This window comes from Apus apus, chromosome 9 (genome assembly GCF_020740795.1).
Source record: "Apus apus isolate bApuApu2 chromosome 9, bApuApu2.pri.cur, whole genome shotgun sequence".
Taxonomy (NCBI): Eukaryota; Metazoa; Chordata; class Aves; order Apodiformes; family Apodidae; genus Apus; species Apus apus.
Window position 1 is genome coordinate 11658817 of NC_067290.1, and position 21429 is coordinate 11680245.

The 21429-nt window shown below is 35.9% G+C and overlaps 1 protein-coding gene across 5 annotated transcripts in view; it reads right to left on the reverse strand.

Annotated features, from left to right (window-relative positions):
• CACNA2D3 (calcium voltage-gated channel auxiliary subunit alpha2delta 3) overlaps positions 1-21429 on the reverse strand; it is a 373089-nt gene that overhangs the window by 140012 nt on the left and 211648 nt on the right. The gene's annotated exons all lie outside the window — the stretch shown is intronic.

The window sequence follows — 21429 nt, forward strand, 5'->3', positions numbered from 1 at the left end:
ATGACAGAAAGAGAACCCTTCAGTTCCAGATAATTTTGAAAGCTTTGTAAGATATTTGAGAGAGACATGAATATTTTAAATGCCTGACCTGTAAGATATATCAACCATATTATGCCTTCACATGAACTGTTAACTATGGAGAAAGGAAATATTCTCAGGCAGAAGCATTAGATTAGTTCTGAATTGTTATATCCTATCTACAAAGACTGAAACTGTAGATGTTGTCAGATCCACTGAATGCAAAACAAATCTTACTCCAAGATGAAAAACATTCTTTGAAACTATACTTGCTATTACCACTCAGTATGTAGCTCCAACAGATGTGCCATAGACTTTTTTTTTTTTGTAAGCCAATGTTGCCAGAAAATGGAGTGAGAGCTCCAAAGCTACAGAAACTGAAAGGACAGTAAAACTAGGATCTTTAATAGAGTTTGTAAATTTCTCACCTCATATTTTTCTACAGCTTTCTAAAGCGGGTGTTGAACGGCAAAGAATACCATTTGAGATTGATGTATTTTAATTATCTTTAAAACAGCAGCTGTAGAAACCTCCCATATATTAACTTGTTATTATGTCTCATTCCTGACCCAGAAGGCTCTCCTCTGGGCAAGAACACTCCATTTAATTACTATTCTTACTAAAAGATTGCCACAGAAGGTCAAATGATTCTGAACTGTAGAATCATATTAAGCAGCAGACCAATTTCAACTGTGCATTTGATGACAATCAGCTTCTAGGTGCAAGATTGTGGGTTTTGGTCCAAACCTCTAGTCCATAGAGACCTAGTAAGAAGCATCACTACTCATCAACCATTGTCACAAGCTGGAAACTAATCCCATGTACACAGCAGAATTAAACAATATTAAGGCATTGAACTTTAATTCAGAGAAAACTGAACACAAAGAGAATTAAACAATATTAAGGCATTGAACTTTAATTCAGACAAAACTGAACACAAATCTTACACTGAATAAAATACTTAAATCACCAATAGATATTTAACTGCATATATTATGATTATTTTCAACTTGCTTTTTCTCTCTGGTTTTCCAATCTCTTTGTTTTACACTCCTGTTGCCTTACCTAGGCAGGGATCATGGTTTGGTTTACACAGGTGGTTTGCTCTCTCTTCTTTCTTGCATTCTCTCAAATTTTGAAAAATAAGAGAGTACTGCTTATAAGTTTCTTGCTTTTACAGCTAAGAAATATTCTGAAGTGTGAATCTTTAAACTCTGGACAGACAACTTATAAAATCTCAGAGACGCATACACTCAACCGTTAGTGAGGAAACCTAAGAATGATGGTTTAAATGACAGATATTCCAGCACTAACCACTTGATCTGAAATATCCACTTAACAGTTTCATCATTATGCATGGACTAATTCTCAGTCCCTGAACTGTCCTCATCTCTTAAACTTCATTTAACTAGCAGCGTAGTGAAAAGAATAGGGACCTTCTTCTACCCATGTTAGGCAAGACAAGTCAATCGGCAAGATTCTGCACACTGGAACTGTGAAGTCATGTATTAATGCCAAACAGCTGGTAAAATACTATTTCCAGAACCTTAAAATACAGTGTGGGAGGGGAAATGGGAGTTCTGTTTGCAGCTGACAGTGCAGACCTCTCTCTGTTTGCAGCTGCAAACTATTTCAGGGATACCTTCAGCAGAATAGTCTTTCGTTTCTGGTTCAGCAAGAAATAAAAATAGTTTTGTGGCAAGAGCTATGGAATTTCAGTTATAAGTGGGATATACAGGGATGAAATTCAAGTTCCCGCAGTTATAAATTGTGGTGGTCCAGGAGTGCCCAAGCTAGTCTCTGCATACATGACCAAATGGACTGATTTGGAGCAATGGACCAAAAGTAATTGCCTGAAGTCCTAGATAGCCTCACCACAAAAAAAAATGGCTTAATTGTTATAGGGGCTTTCAAGGTGGAAATCTGGGACAGTCCTGGAGGTTTTCCCAGGCAACTCATACTACAACTAGACCACCTGCTAGGCATTATTTGTATACTTCAAAGTGTTAATTAGCTACTAGGTTGGAGAATCTGGCCATCCCAGAGAATTCTTCAGGCAATTCCTGCTGTAGTATTGACCAAACTGTATAACAAAAGGACACTTGCATAGCATCATAGTAGAAAACCTGAGGAACAGGCACATAGGAGCATCTACTGAACATACTTAAGATAGTTAGGAAATGCTTTGTACTTAATTTAAGATAATAAATATCAATTAAACATTCCTCTGCTGGAATAGTGATATACAATCACAGGCCAGCTGGAAATAAAGATTCAGCAATGCAGTAATTAACAGCATCTCACCCAATACAGCCGAAGACACTCTTAAAAGGAGCCTTATCATCTAGACAGCATGAGACCACCCTGTTCAAGACGCTTGATTCCCCACTTGCGTATTATCCTACTTGTCTCTTCAAACCAGCTTCTCTTTCTGTTGATTATGAATTTTTCATCCTCCATTTCTTCTTGCCCTTTATTACATTGGAAATAATTCTTAAAATCAGTTACCCATGATAAGCTCTCCTTTAAGCCTCACTAACTGGCTTCTCTTCCTTGGGGTCCTGCTGCTTTATAATTTTCTGGTGTCTTTTTTCTCTTCAGTCTTCAAAAGTAAGTAACCTAAATTTACTTCCAAATTTAGACAAAGCTTGAGGTTTTATTTACACTTCCACCGCTTCCCTCCCAACATCCCACTGTGCCTGTTGCCAATTCAACATTGGTTTTCACTCCTCCTTACATAATCTCATCCACCTAATCCTCTCTCTCCAGCATCCTTTTGTACAGCTCTGGCTCAGAAAGCAACAAGCAGAAAAAGGGAAATCAATGCTTCAGGTGGTCCCCATGTTAAGGAGATAGCATTATACCATTAAACTTTCCTGATAGGAACAGTCTGGATGCAGCCATAAGGGTTTTTGAGACTCATACTGGATCCATTCATCAAGAACAGCCAGACTCAAATTCAAAAAACAGGAACAAGCCACAGTTTGCACAAGTAACCTTTCCAAATGTGAAAAGGGATTTGTAAAATGTATACATTTTTGAGGTGTATTTTAGCTTCTAACTTTAACCGACAGGCACATGGAGCAATCTGCAAATAACACACTAATTCCAAGTGCATTCCAGTGTATCTTGTTGTTGCAAACGGCCTAACATACAAAGCAATGAACAGGCATGGGAAAGAGCAGTAGAAATACAAGCTCACCCTAGAAACTTCACCTTATCTCTGAATGTCTTCATAGCTTTTTTAATTTTAGAGTGTGGGGGTTTTTTTATTATGAAGTGGTGAAAATAGGAGTTAAGGATCTATTTGCATTAATGAGTTAGCAGGAATTTCCATGAAGACAATGCTTTAAATAAGCACACAAAATTCTACTGATGAAGGCTACAAAGCCTTGTGATACAACACAAGATACTATAATTTCTTCTACCCCATTAGGGACCTTTACCCTAGAAGGTGCTGAAAGACTCAACTTACACTGCACTCAGTGCAAGGAAGCCATGAATTTGAAGCCATTACCTCATGAAATTGAATCCTTTAACATTAAGTTACTCTGTAAAAGGTTCATAATTGTTAATTTTTCTCCTGTAGTAATTACAATACCTCTTGTGGAAAAGTTTGCATTTATACTTTCCTCATGTTTTCTCCTTCCTGCTATTGCACAATGTACCCAGACAATTTTACAACAGTGATTTCTATCCTAGTGATACCTGAAACACTGTGCATTGTACCCTAAATACTGAGGGAACAGATAATGGAATCAAACCCCAAATAATTAATAGGTCTATGTAACTGGAAAAAAAGATGATGTAAGCAAAAACAGAAACAAAGAAAAACACTTAATCTGCCTGGGGATCATCAGGCTTCTGAGCCCTGCATTCCCAAACATCTGTATCCCCAATAGCTCTTATTGTAGACCTTGGAAATGCTTGCAGGAAAAAAGGAAATTGATGCTGCAGTTAATCCCTTGTGGTCAAGGGACAGCATTACTATGTCACACTTGCCTGAGAGGAGAATTTCTAGATGCATCTTGTAGGTCTAGGGCTGCTGGTGGTCTCTTGTGAAAAATTCAAACAAGCTACATGTTTTACAAGAGACAGCAACTGGAGCTGTTTCTTCCAGCACTGAAAATGTGTTGACATTTTTTGATTTACATAGAATTATAAGGCAACTCAAGATTTATGAAGAATGATTTCCCACTGTCAATCTTCTCCCAATAATTAGGAATATTATTAGCCAAAGAAGATGAGATTATGCTATTTTATATTGTGCAAGGATAAAGCAGGTGATGAGAAAATTGTTCAACACCATATTAGCACAAGGCTCTTGCTTTCCTAAAGGAGTTTGATGGTTGACATTGGTTCTGAAAGGAACAAAACATCTCAGGCCTTTTACATGGGACACAAGTTCTAGATGCTTTATACATGCTTAAATATTTGCCACAAAGAATAGGGCAAGATGAGTTCCCTCACAGGCACATGAGCTTCAAAAGGCACAGCAAAAGCTTATCACTAAAAAAATATATGTAAAGATTTGGTAGAGCAAATAGGTTGTATTAAATAACCATTTAAGAGTTGGTGTTCAACAGCAAAACATAAAATAGGTCTAAGAAGCATCTAGTATTTTATAGCTTATCTTTCCTGCTTAGTGTGTAGCATGTATTAATGATGTTAAATAAGCAACCAACAAGATACCAAGTGTAATACAACAGCATATATCTTGAATGTACTAAATTCTTTGCAGTTTAACAGTTAATTCAGCAAAGAAAATTTACACAGATTTTGTGCACATCCAAATTTCAGGCTAAGACTATGTCTAGCAAATTATATCCCAGAGACTTCTTTTCAAAAAGTGATGATTACTTGAAAAACAAAAGCGAAATATTACATTACCAAAAAATCTACTTGTTACCTTCACTGTAACTTTTACTTTCAGCACAGTTATAACCTTCTTCCCACTCCATATATCTATAGGGTGCAAATAACATCTTTATAGAGCACCTCCAAGTATTGTGTATATACTACATACATTTTAGAAATATTTTACTGAGTTTTAGAACATGTTATTTATTCTACTTTTTATACCCTTCCACTGGTAAAAGCCAGCCACGGTAAAATGAGTTCATCTATATGGGGTGTAGAAGGAAACTTTTAAGTCACATTTTTATAACTTTCAAAAATTACCTGACAGCAGTTTTCTATCTTAACAATGTTCCTATTTCAAAGTAAAATATGATACTATTTATTGGAGCCAGGCACTGGTTCTGTGCTCTCATCTGACTAGCTAAAGAAATTTTTGTTTCCAGCTTGATTTGCAAGATTCCAGATCAGTCATTACAAACCATTAACAGCCAAGCCTAGATGAACTACTTAAGGATAATTCAACCACTATTGCCATTCTTCAAAATGCTGCTGGATGTGCTGAAAAGTAGAACAGACTTTTTCTTACTTAAATGCAAAACAGCAGCCTAAACAAAGTAATTCATCTGAATGGAGAGGAGGGGAAGGGATTAGAGCAGAAACCATGACATAACCAACTTTCTTGGATCTCACTGAAGCTTCTGTGGAAAAAGCAGGCTCATACAATTTCTGCTACTACACTACTTAACTTTCTTGCATATCAACTAAGTTTGTTTAATTTTTTTGCAAGAATCCATGAGAAAAGATCAAAATCAAACTAAATTCTAAGTAACCAAATACCGCCAGTGTCTCCTCTTCTATGATTACATAGTTCCAGGATGTAACACAGAACAATGGTAACTCATTTGCAGTACACTTCACTGTGCATGGTGCAGACACAGATTAGAGGATGACATAATGGATAAAACACTGGCCTTTCACCCTTGGGATTTTGTCCAGCCTGCAGTCCTATCAGATAATGGGTTTGGCAATCTCCACTAGTCTTTTTTGGACACTAATCCCCACTACAGAATATCTATAATTCATCATATAATTTAATACACCTGGCAACCTTACCACCAGTTCATTCTTTTGTTACGTAATGGCCCAAAGTGAAGTCAAGGGTGGTTAATGCTCTGACAACTGGCTATTATCTCCCATAGCAGCTGATTTTGAAGGGATTATTGCAGTCATAAACCATTTTATAAAAATTGGCAACTGGAAAAGCAGTGTAACAAAATAAGGTGATATTTAGAAGTTTTATCACTGATTTTCTACCAGTCTGTAATGGAGTCTCTAGCATCCAAAAAATGCTGGAAAGGAAACTTGAGATTAATGATGCAGATCATGAGCCAAGAATCTGAGGCCTGAACAAGCTTATAGCCAGAAAACTTTTACTATTTTGAGGTTACCAACAATTTTTTTTGGTCTTTTTTCCTGTCAAATAGACAGTATATTTCTTATTTTGTCTCAATTATTAGTTCACCTCTTCCCTTGATCAGCATTGTTCCCTTTGAGCTTTGAAGTATTTCACCATTGTTACTACTCCAGTTTTAGATCCACAGCCTTGTCCAGAAATGAACGAGGGACTTCATTGCTATCACGACCAATTGCTGACGATACAAGTGAGCCTTCAGGCAAGGCAAGGGGATCTGTACTCAGTTTAGGGGATAAGAAATCAGCTCACTGAAAGTGTGGGAAAGGTTAGGAAGATGAGCAGTTGAGACTCCAGTCTACACTACAATGCACTAACATATGAGTAAACAGACATTAGTACCAAGGTACTCCTAAGTCAAACAAATTTGTGTGTATAATTCTCATTGGAAATAAGAGTCAGTTCTACAAATTTGGAAAAAGGCTTTAAAAATTTCACCAGCTAAAATAAAAGATTAATTAGTTGTTGTCTGAGCACTAAATTCTGTTACAAGGGACATGAAGGATAACTGAAAAATATATCAGATGCAAAGTCTTTCTGGGCTCTCCGGCAAGTCCACCCAGCTCCATCTGAGAAATGCCACTTTATACAGTACAAGGTAGTAGCATTAGTGGGATGCTACGTATTTAATCAACAACATGGTTTCATAGAATACATTTGGCACAATGAAAAAAAAAAAAACAACAAACAGTAAAACAAAGCCAGAAAAATCTGAACCACAGCCACTCCTGCTCTGACTGAAGTATTACTAAAAACGTCCAGTCAAATAAAATATGATCTGTTTCAAGGAAGCTTTACAGAATTGTGTTGAAGTGAGCTTCTGTATTTCATTACTCAGGATATTGTCCACCTGTTTTTTTTTCATACAGACTAGAGCAAGCTTTCCTTCATTACAAGGAGATGTAGTGATGTCTACTCACAGAATGCAAAGAATTTTTCAAATTAAAAGCAGAATAAAAATGAAGGGTTTATTTACAATAGGAATAAAACTTGCACGTGGTTTTTAAGATTTTCTTACTAGTTCATTGAAACCAAAAATCAGCCAAAGAAAAAGCTGCAAACATGGATATTGTTCTGATGGAACAGCAGGACCAGTGTTTGGCAAACTCTGGTAGGAATGTTTGTTTATTGTTGGACTTCCTGTGAATAGAAGCACTACCATCTCTTTAAGAAAATCTTTCTGAAGTTAGCGGAGAGAGAAATAAATGAAATTTTACATTAAAACTGGGGTTTATGCTGAAAAATATTTAATTGTTCAGATATTGTGTATAAATTCCATGAAATGTTTGAACCAAAGTGTTGTGGCAAAGACATTAAAAAGACATCATATTCCTATATCTTGACATTTCAACCAACTGAAGGCAATTGTTGCTCAGACTGTCACGGTATACCAGTCAGTATTGAAATTACAATACAGCCTTTAGGTTTATCTTTGATTAAAAATTAAATTTAGCTCTACTTTTCATTTTTGTAGCCCTACAGCATCCATGTGTTCTCACAGTTAACTCAAGTCAAACTAAATATTTAATACACCATTCTAATTAGCTACAAACTATTACCTGATTTAAGTCTATAAACGAATGTGAAAAGACTCTGGAGGCCTAATGTTAGCCTTCATCCACTACAGTTATATGAGAAAAATTACAGGCTCTAATTAGACTCTTTAAACTGCAAAGAAATAGAATTTTCATAACCAGTTTATTAAAAGACGAAGGCCCCCTTGGGACAGGGCAAATTGCTTCTACCCTGATCCGCTTATCCTTGTACAACACCATACAGAAGACTCATGTCTGACTTACACAGCTCATATTTCTTCCAAATTAATGAGCACTCAAATTATTCCAGCTGCCCCCTTGGCACAGGGAAAAATTGAAAATCCATGGCTGCCAAGTGACGTGTATAACCCAGCTGCTAAATAAAATGTGCTTAAGGGGACACAGCTGTTGAGGTGCCTATTTACATTAAAATAAGTCCATGGATACAGAACAAATGCCTAAAGACAGCAAACAGTGTATAGCTCTTTGTTTAACCCTTTCATTAAGCCAGGTCATGAAAATTTGCAACATCATTTATAGGCTAGATGTAAAAGCATGGCCTGTTCACCTTATGATTTATTTCTTCTAATTTGTCTAATCTTGGAAACATTCTGATTGTCTTTTGCAGAACTTACTGGTAAGTTCAGAGGAATCCCATTAAATAGTACAGTTCACGTCAGAAAGGGGAGCCGAATTTTCAAAATAACTCTACTTGGGAAAAACACAGCAAGTTAACTCCATTCCCTGCTCTCCAAACGTGTGTGCAGTGTGATGACAAGCATTGTCTTTGAGACAGGAGAACTTTTGAAACTGACACTTGCAGAAGATTCACACAGTCTTGTAGAGTCAGACCAAAAAGAAGACTATTACATTTTTGTGCTTTAACATACACAGGCTGCCAAGTCATTTCCACGTGAAATTGAGGATGCCAGATACTATCTTTAAAATGTTAAATGTTATAGGAATTCTGTTCTGTGACAGTTAACTGTCTTCTAAACAAGTTAATCATGCTGTGATTTAGAGACCACATTTTAAAATGTTTTCTAAAACGTAATTGTAACCCAACTGGTTTGCAAATTACCATGCCAATTGTGGAATCATTGAAATAATAGGGGACAATATAATGTTTCTCTTTACTGATCAGGAATACTTGGCCTAAGAGAGCACCTTATATCTAGCACCAAAATCCAGTGTCAAATTCTCAGTCAAAAAACATTTAGTAAGTACATAATGAGGTCCACCAAGCCATATGAAAATATGAATGCAAGCTAACACTAACCAAGAAGTGTTCAAAAACCAGCACATAACATAGAGAAGGTTCAAGTAGTCAATGTTTTTTTTATTTAAGTCTTCACCAGAAAATTTAACTTGAGCAGTCACTATGACACAAGTATTTTTAACTATGGGATTAGGAGCTGAGGTCATATTTGGAAAAGAAAAGTAGATAAATAAAATGTGGTTAAATCAATGAAGCCTGATAAAAGTTCCCATAGAATATTCAAGAAACTAATCAAATTAATCCATGAACCATAATGAATACTTTTGAAGATCTGTGGGCAGCATAGGAAGTGCCAAGTACAAGATAAGAGAGACTCTTAGAAAGGTCTGTGATAAATCAGGAACCCTGCATGTCCACAGGATTATTTTTTTTCCTTCTCATTACCTACTCTAGCTAATTTTATAAGCATTGTAAATTAGAATGTCATCCAGCAGTAAGACACATTTCACATTAGGCTACACACATTGTAACAAAATTATTGCCCTAGTTAATTCAACATTAAATACACAAACAAGGTTTGCTTCATCATAATTATTAATTCTTTTCTGATTGCATACTGAACAAGTCATTTAATGATTTTACCTGTGCCTGAGTCCAGAAGCTGTGATTACTGAGTTAGATATATGTCTTCCTATTAACTCTTCTATGACTTTGACAAAACATTAGGGGTTTTTACCTGCCAGTTTGAATTCATTCATGTTTGAACACTTGTTAAATCTCAAGAACAGCAGTTGAGATGTTCAGAAAGAACTATTTTGACTGTTTTAAACCTGGTACTAGAAAGAATGAAGAATGCAGAAGTTCTTTGGACACTAAATACGAAAAACAGTTTAGGAAGGCCATCCTCTTAAGCTCAGAACTACCATGACCTGTTTTTTTTTGTTGGTTTGCCTTTTTTTACGGTGACTCACAAGCTTTGCTCTGTAGTTAATTATAAAAACATGCTCTGTTTGCTCTCTCCATTTTCAGTGCTGGTTTTGCATTGTCCAAACCATAGAAAAGTATGCAGTGATGTCACTCGATGTATCTTGGACAAGAAAAACAGATGAATACTCTATAAACACTCTTCACTCTTAGAACATGTAGCCTAAACAAAGGGCTTCCTCCTCCTTTTAGAGAAACATGGGAAGAATGAGAACTGGGAAACAAAAGGAGGACATTGAGCATCAGCATGCTTACATTCGACTTATATTTGACAGTAAGCAATGTAAGAAAGCAAAGCTAGTGGTGGAAAATGAGGAATTCCAAAGTTAAGAGATAAAAAGTAGCTTGTTTGACTGAAGGAGTTTGACACTGAGCAACTGATTTCTTAGAAAAACTCCTGACACACTACATCACTGTAAGCATTTTTCCTTGTGGTAATCTTTTTCAGAAAATAATTCTATCTCTTCAAAGAGCACCTATTTACCATCTCCATCACTACATCAATTGCAAAATCCAAAAACAGATCAGTAATTCAGACCTGTAAGATGTTTTTAAAACTTAGAGTTGTTTTAAACACCTAAAAATCTCAAACCTTCAGTGATTTGTTAGTACAGTTGATTGATGCTGCTTTTGGGGCCCAAACACAAATAAAAAACATTTTACCCACAAGTAGAATGGTAACGGCCTGTGCAGAGAAAATATTTTCAGAAAGTTACTGTCCTTTCAGCATATAACAATATCCACTACACGAGTAGTAGTAAATCTGTCCATGAGGAGTGATTTCATAATCCAGCTATACCAAAAGAGAGCATGAATTCAGGTCTGTGTTTCAAAGAGAGATGAGATGCAGGGGGAGGTGGTACTCTCATGCAATAGCTTCCCTATGTGGCAATACGTTACAGGGAATGGCACCCTCTTCACCAGAGGAAGTAAAATATTATACAGTTCTCAGGGAACAGTGAGCAGCCATGTATGCTAATGTCACTCCTACATCACTGGGTAGCATCAGCGAATGATGGAGGAAATACTATTGAATTTCCTGTAAGCTTTCAATACAGGAATGAAACCTCACTCATATCGCATCTTGCATGATTTCCTTAATTGAGTGAATTTTAGCTGATCATTAAAGATGAGCAAGAACATACCACCTACAGTTCTCTTGTCTCCAGAGAAAGTATCTTTTTGGAGAGACAGCTGCCTGTAGACCATAAATTTGTCCCTAGGATCAATTTATCTTGAGTGAAGGAAAAAGTGCTTAGCATTTTGAATCACTGTAATCATATAAAAAGAGTACCTGAAAAATGGAAAAGAGATAAATAATAAATAAATTGAACTATTGGAGTAGGGGAGCAAAAACAAAGTAACTAAGTAAATGCTCTCAGTGTCAAATAGAAGACAAGACAAGCAAAAATGAAAAAATTGGAAGAAAATAGCTTACAATAGAAGACAGCAGTCTTCTATTGTAAGTTTTGAGAACTATAAAGAACATTTTGCTCAGCAGAGCAAAGTGAGGAGTTTTCAGAAACAGGAAATTTAACAAACTGCAATGAAAACTAGAGAATGAGAGCTCTTAGTGTCATGAAATAGAATAAACATCCTTACTGCAATGTCAGGCGACACAGGATAAAAGTGCCCAATTGAGACACAACTGGAATGGAATAATAATAATAAATATTAGGAAGTCAAGATATGAGCCTTATATATCTTATGTTCTAGTAAAAGCAAATAGATGACTGCACATAAATGAGAGCAAGAAGTCAACAGAAAGACGAAAAAGAAGAGAAAACGTGTGTGTGCAAGTTCTCTCTGTAAAAACTATGCCTCAGGAATGGGAAAACTATTGTGAAACAAATTAAGACAGATTTTATTCAACCTTTTAATGAGATACCCATAAAAAGAAAAAGGGATTATTCAATCAAAGGCAGAAGTAGGTTAATTAAGCCAGACATTTGACACATGGAATTTAGTCCCTGCCCAGCTGAGCCTGAGGGCCCTGCAGTAGGGACAGCTGTCACAGAAGGAGGGTACAATCCTCAGGACTGATCCTTCATTTATGATTCTGTGATCTGACCGAGGGAGACAAAAAATGCAGGTGGGTACCAAGGGAAAGGAATAACCAGCTGGGGGCAATGAAACCCCAGGAATCCTGGCTGATGCCAGAGAAGAAGAAAACAAATGTAGCTCCTAAAATTGCTTGCCTATCTGTCCATCATCCCCTTATTATTCTTGTATTATTCCTTTGGCTTAGCCACTGTCTTTCCCTCCACAGGAAAAAGATTTAATTCTCTTACCATCACACTCAGCATTTAAAGACTGCTATACTAAAACCTGAAATAAAGATATGCGTGAACTGAAACACAACAACTATTCCTGAATAAATCCATAACCAGAAGCTTAATTCAGAGTACAAATGCTGATGTTCTTATAATTTTAATCTGTTTGGAAGACATGAGGATGAGAACATCTACATCTGGAGTTCAGAAATGCTAATTGAAAGTCTTAATAGATACTTCTCGTTGTTGCCATGCATAGAGTATAATATATGGTGCTCTGTGCTACACAGATATGAGATATACTTCCACAATCCCATATATGTCTGCTGGAAGAAAGAGAAGAGAAAGGGAGGGTCTGGACAAATGCCTTCTCCTATAGCATTCCTGTTCCTACCTCTGAACTTCATCTTTTAATTATATTCAGTGTATTTTTTCTTCACTGCAACACATTTTTGTTTTTAGGCTCAGATATGTTCTTAGAATTATGTAATTTCCCATTAATGTATACTGCCTTAAGAAATCTTTTTCTAAAAGCTGAGTGTTAAATTGTACCAGGGTTTTATTTTAAAGCATCACTAGAAGTAGATATCATAAATGTAAAACACAATTCAATGTATTCCTTCAACAAGGAGATGTACAGGTCTCTGAACATCCAGAAGAGGTTAGTACTTCACATATGGGGAGACACTCATGAATGTCTAAAGTGATCTTTCTTGTATTTGCTCTTACTTATTGTGCATATGGAGCCATTAATCTCAGTCAGCCATCTCAGCCTCTTCTCATCCAGCCACTGCTATTGATTATCTGAGCCACTGTCAGAGGGACATTAGGATAAGTCTGACAGTTAGCTGGCTGGTGTGGAATCAGGACAAAACTCAACCGATGCCAGTATATTTGAAGCAAGAAGTCAGCTTATATACTGAAAAGATCTTCCCTTTTTATGCAGCATGTATTCCTACCATTTGCTATGCACATTATTAACACCTGAGCTGCACCAGATCCCTCAGCTGCTCTGGAACCTGCAGCTGAGTCCAAGAAAGCTTTCTAGATGTGCAACTAGCCAGGGAATTGCCCTCACTTATTTCAGATGTCATGCTCTCTGTGATCACTCTTTTTCTCAAAATCAGGTTATGGCAACATATTCTATACAGAAAAGTATCTTGAAATACAAGACAATATAGAATATAATTTCTACATTAACTTCAAGATAAAGTTAGCAATCCCAAACAATTTAATTAATGTCTATTTGAGAGTCTCATCTGGAGTACTCTACTTGCAAAAGTATCAAAGCTGCTTTGTCCTTGATTTTAAAAAGGGTGGCATTAGAGCATTTTCCACTAGAAATTCTTCATTTAGGAACAAGTTCCACCACCTGCCTGAAATTGTCCAGAATCAATGACCTTCATACAAATGTAATTCAAGAGCCATCTTTTATGGCATGAAGTAAAGCAAGTCCCTCAACACACACACACAGACAGGTAAAGAGTCTGTTGTTTTGCTGGTAAAATAATGTCATTTTAGCTATTTTATACTAGGATGCCCAAGGCATTTTACTGTTACCTGTATCATTAAAAAAGTAATAAGAAATTCAGAGAAGGCTCAATAATTGGATAGGAGAGTTCATTAATATTTTGCCTCAGGAGATACTGGCTGAACTTTTACATCACACAGGAATCTGAAAGTGGCTGCCAACAAGACACAAATAATAACACAGGAATCTGGGATTCAAAGACTTGAAAAACTGTTCCTTTCCCTATCAGTAATGTACAGAAAGTGTCTTTCATGCCTGCCTAATATCCTATTTGCCTCCTGACTACAGTAATTGAAGAGATAAATTTTCCAGTTCAGCACTGTCTGTTTGTTTGCATACACATCATTACTAACGCCACAGAAAAAGAAAATTATATTAATAATTTGCTTGTGTCTACCATGAACATTTGTGACCACTAGAGCAGCACTCAGTATCAAAATGACTATACACTGAATTGACATTACAAGAGAAGTGTCCAACTTCCCTGCTAAAGCAGGATTGCCTAGAGTACATAACTCAGGACTCCATACAGGCTGGTCTTGAATATCTCCAGAGAGGAGGACTCCACAACCTCCCTGGGCAGCCTGTTCTGTCACCCTCACCGTAAAGAAGTTTTCCCTCATATTTAATTATTTAAAATTTAATTTTTCTGGTACACTTTATTTCCACTGAATTTAATAAAGCTACTTCAGACTTGAAGCTATCTAATAAAGCAGAACTGATCTCACCATCTGATTTTATGCATCTTTGGTATTTTTATTCCAGAGCCTTAAAAATAAATCCTTAATTCTCTCTACTTTTCCCACATTCTTCAGCTTTTTTATTTCTGGAATCTCAAAGCAGACTTTTTATTCTCATTTGTCTTCTCTCTTTACACGCTTTCCTCTTTCCAGTCCATTCTATGTAAACTATTGCCTCTTATTTTACCAAAAAGGACTTTACAATTACTGTACTCCTTGATTTGGTTGGGTTTTTTTGCTGACAGAACATTTTTTTATCATTATTTTTGCACTAACACTATTGTTTCACCTTGTTAAAGTATTTTTTTTTTGCCGAGGCAATTCTCATGATATTTCTGCCAATGAGCACTCAGTAGGGCTGCTTATCTACTGAAGTGCTTATTGTGCTGACCTGGATGGCACAATATTGTACTTCCCAAAAATCAGGTTCTAAATAGAAAAATCACGACAGTACAATACTCGGCCTCACTCTAGAAAACTGGTCAAATGTCCTAAGGTCTTTAAGGAATAAAATTCACAGTCAAAATTACAATTCTAAAAAAAATACTTTAAATTCCAAAAGATAACCCAAGGCAAGACTATGGTATCAGCATCATTTAACTTTTCCTAAAGTAAAAGATTAATTTATTTTTTTTTACTTTATATCTGCTGAATTAAAAGCATCACTGCTACTCCAGCTTCTTCCATCTAATGAATTATGCATTATTTCCATACTGAAAATATCCCTTGGTCAAAATTATAACATACCAACATGCTTTAATTTACTAACTCCAGAGACACATTATGAACAAAATGTGTAACACCTGGTTTTTACTTAAGGTTTTACTGTTGATATATCACCAAAACATGGGAGTTTTCGTATCTGTAAAGGTTAGAGAAAACAATTATAAATACTCTTGGTTTTGGTCGGGGTTTTTTTCTTTGTTAGTGTCTTGTCTCTTTCTTTAAACAATAAGTCCTTTTTAACTTTAATTTTTGTTTAGGAGTTTGGGAATCAGAAATGTAAAATTGTGTTTCTAGTTTCAGTTTGACTATATTAGAAGGATTCAAAATGTGTATGAATAAATCATACTTTAACTGTCTGATCTAACACTGAAAGCAAGCTACATCACCACATCTCCTTACAGTCTATATTTAGCAGGGGAGAGGAATGAATTTTAAATTGTCAACCAATTCAAAAGCTACATGGTTGCAAAGAAATTAATTGCTGAAGACCTAGGAGAGTCTGTTTCAATGTTGATTCCACACCAAGAACTCACTGAGTGGATAAAACTTCAGAATATCTCGTGATTTAAATGTTTAAGTTATGTCTTAACTTACAAACCCACATTTTAAAGCATCTTGTCCTAAAAGATTTAATTGATCTGTTCCCTGTTAAAACAGCAATCCTCACTTCCTTGCATACTTTGGCATAGGCTGGGGGTGCTAAAATTGTACCTTTAATGCTCCTCTCCTCAATCAACACATATCTTACTATAAACATCTCAAAGTTCAGCCTGGCAGTTATCCCAGTTTCTCCAAAGAGATTTTGTTCAGGTTTATCTATTCAGTGTCAGATTTTTATTTTTTTTTTTTGGTCATTTTTGTCTTTAGTAGCTGTAGAGACCCTAGAATCAAACAGCCCACTAATCTAAACTCCACAGTCAACTATTTATTAATGTTCATATTATATTAAAACCTGTATGCAAAACTTTGGTTCCACAGAAACAAACTGCATATACTATTTAACTTGTAACAGGACAGACCCTCCAGATACTTCCCATTCAAGCAGGGTACAAAGCAGTTAAGTAAAAGGAACTTATGCAGACAGAATTGCAAAAAATGTGGAAATTTGGTGGGTTGGTTAATTCATTTATCCATTTAAAAAAAGTCAAGATATGCAGAAGCTCAAAGGAGGCAAATAAAGGACCTAAACTTGCCTCAGATATTCCATAGGTTGGGCAGCTAAGTGAAGGAGAAAAATATCCCAGATCCTGCATCAATTTCTGGTGCAAACCCCATGTTGAGGGGAATCCTCTGGAGACATTTCCCAGTGCCCTCATCCCATCATGAGGACAAAATGCTACTGAGGCATGGACTAATGAGAAATTCATAGTCTCCTGACACACAGCTCTTTGACCAAAAGGTTCAATGTCACAATATTAATTTAAAAACTAAAATGTGGAAAATTCAAATGGTTTCACCAGTCATTATTCTCCAGACATGAGTATGTGATGCCAGATTTCATTTCTCTGCACCCTGAGCACATAAAATTTAGGCGTTTCCTGGAGGCAGTAATGTTATGAGGTGTCAGATCTTAGGGAGATGTGCTCATGGAAGTGGCAAACTCAAATACAATTATACAGACAAGGTCACAAATTAAAATTATTTTCACTGAAGACAGAATATTCCCAGCACATAAAGCTAAGTGCATACTTAAGCCTTTTCAGGATCAAAGCTGCATCTTCACCCAAAACAAAAAGCAATGTCAAAAGGTAAGAGCATTAAACAGGAAGATGAAACTATAGCAATTGTTCTTGGCTTTGTATTTAATATCTTCCTTATAGGGGTTGTTAATAATTATGAGCAATTAACAGTAATTGCATTTCTCTCCAAATTACTTGCTAATTAATCAGATTTACAGTGGAAATTTATACCTGAACATTGTGTAATCCTTCACTGCAGCAATGTAGTAGTATCTTTTAGGATATATCTTCACCTCATTTCGAATCAGTGAACCGCAATTTTTTAACATCTACTGTAAAGAGTTCTTGATTAATACATTTCTGAATAATACTTTTAAAGCAAAACACATACATAAATATTTAATAACTACTTAAATACAACCAGTAACTAATTTGAAGAAAAAGAAAATGTTAAGATTAAACCTGTAAAAGTGACATAAAAGATAAAGAGCCACCAGCTACTTTTTACTTTTTTTTTGGTAACTCTAGAGGAGAAAGATTTTTGAGTAAGTGATATCAAAGGAAATTGATTTGGAGGATGAGGAAAGACTTAGTACCTACCAGCATGAATCCAACCTACAAATGCCAAAAATGACCTGCCTTTAAAATTTTTAACTCTTTTCACTACTCTGCAGATCTGCTTCCCTCCTTCCTCCCACATTTGCAATGTGACAAAATGCTATTCTTTCCATATATGATATTTACCTGATGACTAATTTACAGATTAAAGAATTAGCAAACTACTTTGTATCTAATTATTATTTTTAGAAAATCTGCTGTGTTTTTATTATTACACAAATCTTCTGTGATTAAACCTTTTAGACCGAGAGGCTGTTCATTTATTTTACAGTGCCACTACACAATTACAGTTCTCCCTCCACCCTTTATGAACAAAACGTTAGGATAAAGCCTTCCATCAATGACTGCTAAGTACTAAACCAAGCATTTCCTTCTGCCCTCTTACTCCTTCAAAGTGTCAAACATGTCATGTAAAGCTTGAGCTCTACATTAGCAGTACACCAGTGAAAAAATGTTTGAATTTATTATATGCAGTTTGGGGTATTTGCTTTTCACCTGCCCTATGCAATTCTGCATTATTCTTATTCCTTATTAAAGGAGCAATTGTCCCTATCACTTTTTCACTTATTGTGGCAGTGTCATTGCAATACACCATATATATACTTTCTAGATTACAGACATTTTCAAAGGTTTTCTCCACTAAAAAAGAAATATGGGGCAGCAGACCATAAAATCTCAATCTGGACTATATGCAATTTTCTAAATGATGACAGGAAAACAGAAGCAGAAAATTATATGGTGCAATATCATTGCAGTTACAGTAGCTAGTGGAAACTACCCAATCAATATCCTGACAGTTGTCAGCTCAAGGCTGCTCAGGGGAACACAATGTCCTGACTAGAGATCATTCACAGGTATTCCTTTACTGATCATCAAATGCACGACAGTCTCCTCTCAAGTCTTGCTAGTTAGAATTCACACTGTTCACTGACATCAACTCAAAATGGACTGAGGCAATGCATAAGAATGGACCATAAATCAGCTAGAGAGAACAGTAACCTGCTGCCTGGCTGCAACAGAGAAAACTTTAGGCCTATGTTTAAATCACTGCCACACTGCATGTCAAAGTAGTGAGACATATGCACACTATGGAATGCCCCCTACTGCTATAAATAAGTAAAATACCTAAAGCCTCAAAAGTTAAAAATGAAATAAAAATAAATCAAGATTTGCAGAAAATTCAAAACATCAAAAACTGACAGCACACTCTTAAAGCCTTTGGCCTGAACCAGATTTGCAGCTCTAGGTACCCTATCTGTTTTTAACAGGAGTAAACAGAAAATCACCTGCCCCTCTGTCACTGGCCTACTATCGCTACCTTCTTCTAAAGTAAAAAGTCAACCTAACAATCAAGAAAGGAAACTAAACTTTCCCAGACTACATTTATGCTTCAGGCAGAGTAGAGGGAGTTGCAAGACAAGTACTCAAATACTTTCCCATCTTTCATGCAATAGCAGACACACTGGTGGAAGCATGAATCCAGAGCAGCTACATGAGTAGGACAGCCTGTTAATTTTAAGTAGGATTTCTAAATTACATACGGTGTATTATTGACTCTATTATTACAACTCATCATCTGTACTAGTGTAGAAATATGTCTATCAATTTTCTCTTCTTTTTGAAAACATTTTTAAATCCATATGATGGATTATATTTTTAAATAATGAATTTCCTACAGTTAGCCTAACATTTTTTATTTTGTTCATGGTCAAAATCTAGAAGGAAGGTAGGGAATATTATCACACTGAATATCAAATCCTTCTAAGCACAATCCTCAACATACTACTAGAAGGTTTAGGGATTCTTAACCAACATTTTCCCAGCAAACATAGCACCAAAGAGTAGAAAGATTATGAGAACAGATACTTTCTGGTGCATTCTTTTATTTTTGTAAGACACCCATTCCCTTCAATATCTTCAAAGGCAAGCTGAGCTGTGACTCATCCTTAAATCTACCTCAGCCCTCTCAGAACTCCCACGTGTCACAATTTAAATTCTTCCTTCATGAATTTGTAATATAAGAAGCTATTGAAAATAATTTAGATATCCCCTCTGGTGCTCCATTTGTTGAGTTTTTGGTACCTTACTGTTTATTTAGTTTACACCTACCCCAGTCTCCAGTGAGGCTAGAATGAACAGATTGATAAACTCCCATTTGCAGTAGATGGCAGATCCAAGATACAGTAATACATTACGGATGTAACAGTTTCTATAGAAATTAAGCCATGAAACATGACAATCTCAAAGTAAATGTAACCTTAGAGGCTACAGAATTCTGATTAATTGCTGTAGTACAGCTTTGCATAGAAAGCTATGCTATTACATCTATAGTATTACATAAATGTTTGATTACATTATCAGTGAAAAAATATGATTTGGCAACATAGGAAAGTGCTTCTTCTCTATCTGTTTAAGCTCAGTTTAGTTCCTACTACAATAAATTGCAGTTAACAATATGAAAACACGTGAATCTACAAGTTTGCTGCTAGAGCTTCCGAGGATTTAATACCACAACTCCCCTTCCTGTCCTCCAACAGTAGTTCTGATAACTTCTAAAATGTGTCGCTTGAACAAATTGAGCATATTAAAATTAACTGGCCCAAACATCTTTGTTCTTAGGAATGCATGAAAAATTAGTGAAGTACTATTTCTGTTCTTGAAATCAAGAGTAAAACATGCACACATGCACAAACTATTTTAAGAGGTACTCAAGACAATAGGTCAAAGACATCATTCGTGCTGCAAAGTTAAGTATTTTAATTCTATGCCAGGTGCCTGACTCATCAGTGAAAGCTGGTAATGACCAATGTTCTCTATGAGTCTCTACCAAATTTATTTTGTTAATGGACTGAAAATTCTTACTAAATTTTACATACAGTCACAAAAATAACATAAGAAAAATTCCCTCTTCGACAAACAATTTACTAATTGTTTCAAGCGAGCAAATCTGAGAATTTTTAAAGAGTTTTCTATTTTCATTGGCTTTTCAAATCTCAATTTAAATTAGCATTATACTGCTGACACAAAAACAATGGCGCTTAGGTGTGGTTGTATAATGGTAGTATTAATCTTTCCTGTCCCTGGACTCAGTTTAGAGTGCCATAACTGAGTAATTTAGACAGGGTAAGTTCATATCTGTATATGAAACCAAAAGCTTTGCCATTGGTGCCTGCAACATAGGATTGTAGTACCTGTATCTTTCCCACATCGACTAAAGTCTGTTTTCTCTGTTATTGCCAAAAGAAGGAAAAGAGCTGTAAAAAAATCTCTTTTAACTCTATGACACACTAACTGTGAGACAAAGGTAAATGTGAGAACTACAAATTTGTTCTGTTCCATAGAATAAGTCCTTTATACATTATTAATCCTTTACCTGCTCAGAGTTCTTTAAAAACAGTAACTGATTATTAAAAAAACTAGTATTTTCTAAAAATTTCCTATAAATAGTAACTTTTCTATCAGGATAAAATTAAGTCTGGCCACAGTAAAATGGAGAATAGACAGAAAAGACCTATTTTAAGCTGCTGGCACTGATATTACCGTGGCAAAATCTGATGCTTGTTCAGAAGTGCACGAATAGGAGCTGTACTCTGTCACTCCCCTCTTGCCAAACTCTCAAAATTCTACATGGTGTCATTCTATTTTTTCCCCTAAACCCAGGGGAACACAGTGTACTGACTTTCAGAGAAAACCACACATATAAGTAAAAATAAAAGCCCCTTTCTTAATTCATCCTCCTCCAGCTTTCTTGCTTTTTCTTTGTTAGTAGCACACA